The following is an 8123-nucleotide window of genomic DNA, read 5'->3' as shown; positions in this document are numbered from 1 at the left end:
ACTAGCGGCACTGCTCGCCAATTCTCTCCGCGCTCCGACGTTTCCTCCATTTTTTTTCTTCAATCACACAAACCCTTTTGTCTCTCTTGCCTTCCGAGTACCTTCTCGATGGATAAACGAGACACCGTCGCAACGATGATAGACAAGGAAGAGCGTATCGATCCTGCGAGGCTGAGTGATTGAGTGATCCCGAGTGCGGGGCTACGCAAGCCTCCGGTAGGAGCTTGTAAATAATATCGAGGAGCTCGAACGTATGGTGGATGCCGAAATTCCGTAGTAGATACCGAAAGCTAAATATTACCTCCAATTTTCATCTTGCGAAGGCCCTTTCGTTTCAACGAGAACGAGGACAGATGTCTCGAGGAAGGAACCCTTCCAGTCATCAACGAGCTGGCGCATGTGTCTGACTAAACTCTCACTCATACTACTGCATGACGTTTCGGCCTCGCGGCTTTCTGTTTACAAACTTTCCACGTCCCGGACCTCTCGGTCCTGCGGAGCCTCGCCCACTCAGCATCCCTTTTTCATGTCTTTTTATCACTTTTTCTTGATAACAGATCGACGCTCGGTCGCCGAGTCGTGTGCGAGATTGTTCAGTGAATAAAAATAGTGGAAAAAAAAAAACAGAATTTCTCAGGTAACAACGAACTGTTTGTGGGCCGAGGTGCAACGAAGGAACGGATCTCAGCAGGACTGCAATCGTGCCCCGAATCCATTAAAAATATCAATCAAACAAATAATCTTTTTGAAACTATCATCGAATATTCATATCCAAACCTGTGATCACCTCCAAAAATTCGCCAGTGTTTTAATAAATAATATCGTAGCTTACAATTGAATCTCCTTCGTGCATAAATCGTTGTAAAAATTAACGTAAAATCACGTAATTGATAAGTAATTGGGATAAATTAAAATTTTCCATAATAAGATTACATCGGTCGGTATTTCGAATGACCGAACGAACAGATCGATCTTAATATAACGAAAGTGAGTCGGTACACACGTGACTTTAACGAGCGAGATCGAGCTAATGAGAAACAAAGGGAGGAAGGGGTCGGTCCTTGTCGCGGGTGTTTCTGTGTTCGTGAATGAGTGAATATTTTTTGATGGAGCTATAGGATTGCGCGAAGGTATATCCATGTTGATGAATATATCGAGGAGAACGTGTACGAGGAAGAGAAGCGAAAGCTCAAGCAGATCGAGTGTTATCGACAGCAGCGAGAGTTGGGTGTTTACTCCGCATTTGTATGTATAACTTGATTGTGTATGTGTGTACCCGCTTAGGGGCTTTATATACGCGATATATATGCGCGCCCGTTTCCCTTAGCGGATAATGCGTGTTCCGTGCTTCTCGCTGTCCAGGGATTAATCAAACCAGGAGCAGCATCATCATCGCGTCCTTCAGTTGTTCGTTGTCCCGTTGTAAACTCCGAGGTTGTATGCGCGAGCTTGTTGTCCGCTTGTATCTCGCGTCTTTCTCTTTCTCTCGCTCTCTCTTTACCTGACCGGCCTCGTCTACACCGAGGGAGGCTCGGGAGATTGCGCTTATGGCGGTACTCCGGCCTTTGCTTCATGCATTCTCCAATATCGTCATCTATCGCAATATCACCTCGTGTTAACCATTTACACATGCGATCCTGCAGCGAATCTGTTCTTCCCGGTGAAAAGCTTCGATCATCGAGGCTGATACGGGGGCACAAATACCGCGACTGGAGGCAACACGCATTCGACGTGGTACTCGGTATACTAAATTTATCGTTCACGGTAGACTTGACGAGGAGCAAAATAGCGGGGCCGAAAATGAGCCCTCGGTGAACGAGCGCTTATGCGGGGCCGTACGTTGGCCCTGTTCCGTCATTCCCAGCAAGTTATACTCTGTGAAGTATTATCCTTTAATGGGAATACGTTTAGAAAGTAGCTTTGATAAGAAACAAATTTGTGATAATGCTCTAACGTTGCGCGGCTCGAGATCACATCTTTTGACTAATTTTAAAAAAAGCAGAGAATGAACGCTTTCGTCATTAGTCACGCGACCCACCGTTTACTTTGAAATTGGAGTAGCTCCCCATATTACGATCTTGTTTCACATCAACGCGATCACGTTTAACGAGATATTTTCAACGTATTTATACGGAGCAAGAAAGTAGGTCGTGCCTCGATGAATAGAGCTCTGCCAATTAATGTTTTCAGAGCTTCTAACGTTTATACGAAAAATGTTAGACTGATAATCTGGCTCAACAGAGTAACCTGCGCGACGCATGTCTTCAAATTCAATGAAATGTGTATTCAGTCTCGAGTATCCTCGCTGAGAAAACATTCGAAAATGGTGGCAGCTCGGTGCATTGGAAATAACGAAATCCAGCAATTTTCCTCATTTGCTCAAGTGGACGTATTTGAACTGGATCACCGAGTTCGTATTCATACACACTCATTGTGAGATAAGTCGAAGCTTTACCATTCCAGCAATAGGATCGAGGCCAACCTCCGATTTGTATGATTTTCAATGAGGGAAGATTCAAATTGAAAAAAAAACTGGAGAGTACGAAATTTTTTTCTTTTCATGAAAGCTTCCACATCTTCGGGGCACTAAAAATCCAAAATCCTCCTCCTCCTCTACGACACTGTCTGTAATTATTCAGTCTTTATCCTCTCTGTCCAGTAGTATCAAGAACGCTCCTCAATGTGCCTGCCCCTGTGCACCTTTGTAGTATAATTTCATAATTATGAACGTAACGGAGCAAGATCGTACGAGAGCCTCGTTCTATTTTAGATTCCAGATAAAAATATCGACACAAACACACACACACACACACAGGCACACGAGGCTCGATATAAAGCACTTAATATTTACACCCTTGTCACCGTGTGTTCACCACGGCCTCGTATAGTTATAAGTTGTAAGGCAAAATATGCAACGGCTATTGCGACGGCTTCCTTTATCTTCCTCCCTCCCTTTCCGCCCCTCCCTCCCTCCCTCGCTCGCTCTCTCACTCGCCATAGCTGATACCGGTGGAGTTCTCCGGAGCAGCGCACCAACGCCTCGGTTTGATTAGGTTACATAATTAATTAATCATACCGTAGTGCAACGTGGTCGACAAACATTGCATAATTAAGCCACGGTGCGCGGCCCGCTTCCGCTTCATCCCACCTTCGCGAGCTATGGACCTACCCCTTCATCCAGATATGTGTTGAATATTATCTGATGCTGTACGGTGAATCTTTACACGTGTTTGTATTAGAAAAATGGGAAAAATTGATAGTCAATAAAATGAGGGGCTTTGAAGTTCGAATTGAAGCGTTCACTTCGTTGGATCGAGGTTCGTGGAACTTTGGACAGTAATCGAAGGTCTCTGGAATGATTTTTAGCAGATTTCGATGGTGTGTGGAAATGAGAATATTGATGATCAATCGAATCGATCATGATTACAGTGGACTCTGAAATATTTGTCGGTACAAATTTTGAGGATGAAGGAACTCCCAATATTTTCATTGTCATCATGGAAAATCTGTTATTCCTATAATAAATCACTCGTACGCATTCTCAGTCGGAAGATATCCTAGGAAGCATTCATCGATCAGAATTTCGGTGGGCTGCCAGTAGTCACGGAATACACTGATCAGACACACGTCATGCCAGAGTCCGGAATTGGGCCGGGGGATTACAGAATCGTGATTTACGAGAATTTGTGATTGAGGTTTGGAAAACCGAGATTGGTCGGCCCGGTGTCACACATGCCTAGTTAAAAACTCTTCGTGATTTTTTACTCTATTTTTTTTTGGTTCTGCGTACGAGGGATGGAACGAGAGTGAGAAAGAGAGAGAGAGAGAGGGAATGAGAGAAGGCTCCCGGCATAAAACGCAATTCGAAATGGCCACGGGGACCGAATGTTCCATTTGTTGAGCCATCCGTTCGCGTATACAGGATCGACCAGCATCACTGGATCGCTATATTCGTGGTGAAATTCCAGGACGTAGAGGTAGAAAAAGACTAGAAAAGAGCATTGAAGAGAGAGAGAGAGAGAGGGCACGAGTGGTATTTTGGTTTTTTTATGTTGAATTTTTTTGGTTTCTGAACATGGCAGTATGGGAAGTAGAGACGTGAGGAGCAGGGGCTATTACAAACGCGTGGAATCGATTTCTCCCGCACTATTGGACCGAAACGGTGGCGACGGAGTACCAAGAGAGACAATGAGGGCAAGAGAAAAGCGAGAGAAGGCGGAACAGGGGCCTGCAGCATTTGCACCTCCGCTTCTCCTCTTTTCCTGTTCTCTCCTGTAGCTTAATCGATTCTCTCGTTGCAGATAGATAGGAAACAAACGAGAGGAACAACTCCGGGTTTGTGCAGAACGAAAGATTTCCTCTCCCTCATTCCTCTTCCACCCCCCCCCCCCCCCCGCTGCCGCCGCTCTCTGCCTCTTTTTCCTTTTTTCTTTCGTTATACCGCTGAAGAGAATCCGGAAAGAACGAAGGCTCGTTAGTCACGCTGGTAATCAAGGTCTGGGCTTCGATTTCCGTTAAAATTGCTTTCCCCGCAGTGTCTTTTCCTGTTAAATAGAGGAAAGTCCGGGCCAGGCGGAGAGAGAGGCGAGAGACAGAAATCTAGAAGAATGGAAATTGTCGTATCGGAAGTCGCGGAAGCATGCGGTTGGACTCACTCGCCATTCTTGTGTCTTCTTTCACACTTACATTCACAGAGCTGTGACACACGCTAACAAGAAATGCGAAGTAAGGAATGGGCGGCTGCTTGGATCGTGACGAAGACGGTTTCCATACGTGTCTCGCTTCTCTTTTATGTCCACTCATATACAGTAGGCTCAAGAACTGACGAACCTTTGACCTCGTCACGGTTTTATGTCTCAGAAAACTCGTGCCTCAATTTCAACCGCGACAACGGTCTCTCCTTCTGGATTCGAGCTTCTTCAGACCCCCGATAATGTAAGGACACTCGGCCACAGATCTTCATTTGAAATGTTGCCTAGCCGGGATCGACTATCAACCATCGTCATCCATTTTGGGAGGATCCAGCATCCGACGAAAAGATTGTAAGATGTACGAAGCAGTCCTTTTTCACAGTCGCCATAACTTCCCCTGGAATTTATCAGATCAATTCGATGAAACGTCGGAGTGAAGTTCAAACGATCAAATTTATTGAGTCTTAGGGAATTTTATAGTTTTAGGATAAAAAATTTCGGATCTGGGTCAACTTCGTATAATCTACGTTATTTCGGATCCCTACGTGCTCAAGCCTCCCTTCCGCGATTCTCCACATTATGTTGGGGCATCCACGAGCGTGACTGTCAGGAAACATGCACAGTTTGGACTGAACACTGGGAACGAAATTCTGTGGCAATGTTGAAATATTTTGTTGCACAATAACAATAACAATAACTTTTCATAGGGAAGGGGAACTTTGTTAAACCCACAAAATATTTTATTGCTCGGGCACTTTGTTGGAAATATTCAACAAAATGTTTTACGATTTTAACGAAAATTCGTTTTAAATAATTCTTCATAGAAACGCGTCGTGGCTGCATTGTTCGACCCAACAATAGAGAAAAACCGAAAATTTCGTATTCATTGTATGGATTTATAAGCTGCGTGAATACGCGCAACCTTATTGAGGAACCCCGCCGTAGCTTGTTCAATATTTTTTTACTTGATTCAAATGGATTTTTAAGTCAGTGTACAAAAAGATTCATCGATGGTAATAAATTCGAGTCTGCGAAAGGAAAATCTGAATTTTTTGTGATTTAATTAATACGGACGTTTTTTTTTGACAGCCCCGAGTTCATAACGAACCTTTTCGCAGGACGCGACGTCCCTACATTTAGCTACATTAATCCAGGCCACTTTGAGGGCTCCCACCTTCAATTAGTAGGATGATTATTCATTGAGGAGCTTTTTTTTAGAGTACTCGTATAATTTTGAGTTAAACGAACAATATACGAAGCTCAGAGTCGGCAAATTACTTTTTTTCCAGACTACGGTTGACAGTGTTAAAAGAAAGTGTAACTCAATTGTGGCAAAAATGCAGCCATCGTCGAAAATTGAAATTCTAATGACGTTTTTTAGCTTTAATTTAAGCGAGTCGTTCCATGAGGTTGAATCGTGGAACCATGAGAAGAAATTTTATCCAAACAAAAGGATTTTTTGTACGAAATTACGAAGCTCAATGCAGGACGATTTTTCATCTCCATATTTAAAAACTTACCAACATTTTGCAGTCGTGGTTCTTTTATTTCCTGCCAAAGATCGAAATTGGTTGGCTCAAGAGGACTCGGAGTGGAAACTTAGAAGCGAATGTTAACTGGAATGAAAAACGACAAATGTTCATAAATTAAAGTGCCTTAGCAGAGAGGATAGCTGCTAAATTTTACGTACTCGTAGACAGTACACGATCATGCATTAACAGTATAGATATACGTAAAAGAAATGGGGAATGGATCAGTCTCTGCTGCTCAAACACGTAATCTCTTCTAAATGCAGTTCAAGGGTGTTTCGAATCAAAACATGAGCACTGACAGGCTCTGCCAGCGGTCTATTTAACTAGCCGGGAGACTTCAAAGTGTATGTGGTCCAACGGGTATGTGTTTATCCGCGCCAAAGCGCTTTTGTGTTTGTTCACGACGAACTAGAACTTTGCGACTGATGTATTCAGCATAATAGTCACACTCGTGCCTGTTTAAAAGATTTTCATCTGGGAGCTTCGCTCCAACGGAATAATAATGAAAATTCGTTAAAAGCTAATGCATTTTGCAAATTCATATGGTTTCATTCGTTATTTTATAATGAGCTTATTACTGGATAACATTATTTGGAAAAAGGGATTTCTCTGGGCTAGAATTTCGTATTGTGTAATAAAGTATTTTTTGAAGTAATGAAAACGAATAAAATGAATGTGAAGATAAAATTGACCAGCTTCGTGTAGAATTGATTGATGTTCGAACCACGTTTCAAAATCAGGCTGACAGAAAATGTTTTTTCCATCAAAGTCAGTGAGAAAATTATTGATTCGCAATACATATGCATGCTTTGAGGGTTCAGATAATTCTTCCAGAGCTCGCGGAATTCATTGTTTCTCCATAGAGTTATTTTTATAACAAAGGAACTAGGTCAGAGGTGTTGAGAAAAATTTTGTTCTGTAACACGGAAATATTCTGCTCGAATTAATCATTCGGTGTCATAAATATCGATTAATGTCACACAATAGTATTGCAAGTGACAATTTTTCGTTGCATGATGTGAAGAGGCGAGTTATATATATTGAAACATGTAATGCAGAATAACGGGGCGCCATTAAACATTTTTCTGTCTCTCGTCTAGCACATTTCTTTGAAATTCGTTTTATCACCGCTCTCCATCTCTTTTTCTTGCCTAGCTGACTCCGCGAGAGCCGACCACCACCACCATCACCGTTTCTGTACCTGACAACTGGGTAATTAATTTTCATTTTACCAAAGAGAGGAGAAAATAAACGGCAATTCAATTTTCCAGCGTAGATATAATGCTGTTGAGAGCGAGAGGGCGAGAGTTGCGGTATAAGCAGATTTTTCCTGGAGTTGTTCCTCTCAACCGCTGCTGGCATGGCCACGCTTGATTCTCCGTTTCGAATCGTCCGACCTCGCACTACTATGACCAACAGAACTAACAGGAATCCGCAGTTCGCTCGGGACATTTTTCCTTCTCTCTCTCTCTCTCTCGCTCTCTTTCTTTTTCTTTCGTTCCAAAGCATTATTAACTTTTGAAAAGTCAAGTTTTCGCATATACTGCACTACAATGCCAACAATTTTCTCGAGAAAAGTTGGCCAACAGAATCAATACTGAACTCTCGTTCACCAGAGCCCAACCATCGGTTTTCCCTCGTGCATAGATACGTCGAATAAAGAAATGGAAAATTCAATTTAAAACTCCATCGGCGTAAATCGCACTACAAAAATTATCTGCGACCATGCTCCAGTAAACGTAAATCCAGTTTAGTTATAACATTATAACGAAACGAGCCAGGAGATAAAAAAGAAGGAGCTTAAACGACAAAACATTATCGAAGATATGATTTTGTAGGCGTATAAATTCTCGTAAATTTCTCTCTCCACGAGAGCGTACGCCAGTTTCGGAACGAGTGT

The 8123-nt window shown here is 42.7% G+C and overlaps 1 protein-coding gene across 3 annotated transcripts in view; it reads left to right on the top strand.

Annotated features, from left to right (window-relative positions):
• Positions 1 to 8123, top strand: part of Sema2a (Semaphorin 2a) — a 268372-nt gene continuing 260249 nt past the window's right edge. For all 3 annotated transcript variants that reach the window (XM_043422285.1, XM_043422283.1, XM_043422286.1), the window contains exon 1: positions 1 to 1245. The gene's annotated coding sequence lies outside the window, so the exon portion shown is untranslated. The remainder of the gene's footprint in view (positions 1246 to 8123) is intronic.

The sequence above is a fragment of the Venturia canescens genome, chromosome 6 (genome assembly GCF_019457755.1).
Source record: "Venturia canescens isolate UGA chromosome 6, ASM1945775v1, whole genome shotgun sequence".
In the NCBI taxonomy this organism is placed as follows: Eukaryota; Metazoa; Arthropoda; class Insecta; order Hymenoptera; family Ichneumonidae; genus Venturia; species Venturia canescens.
This window is presented reverse-complemented; position numbering and strand designations above follow the sequence as displayed.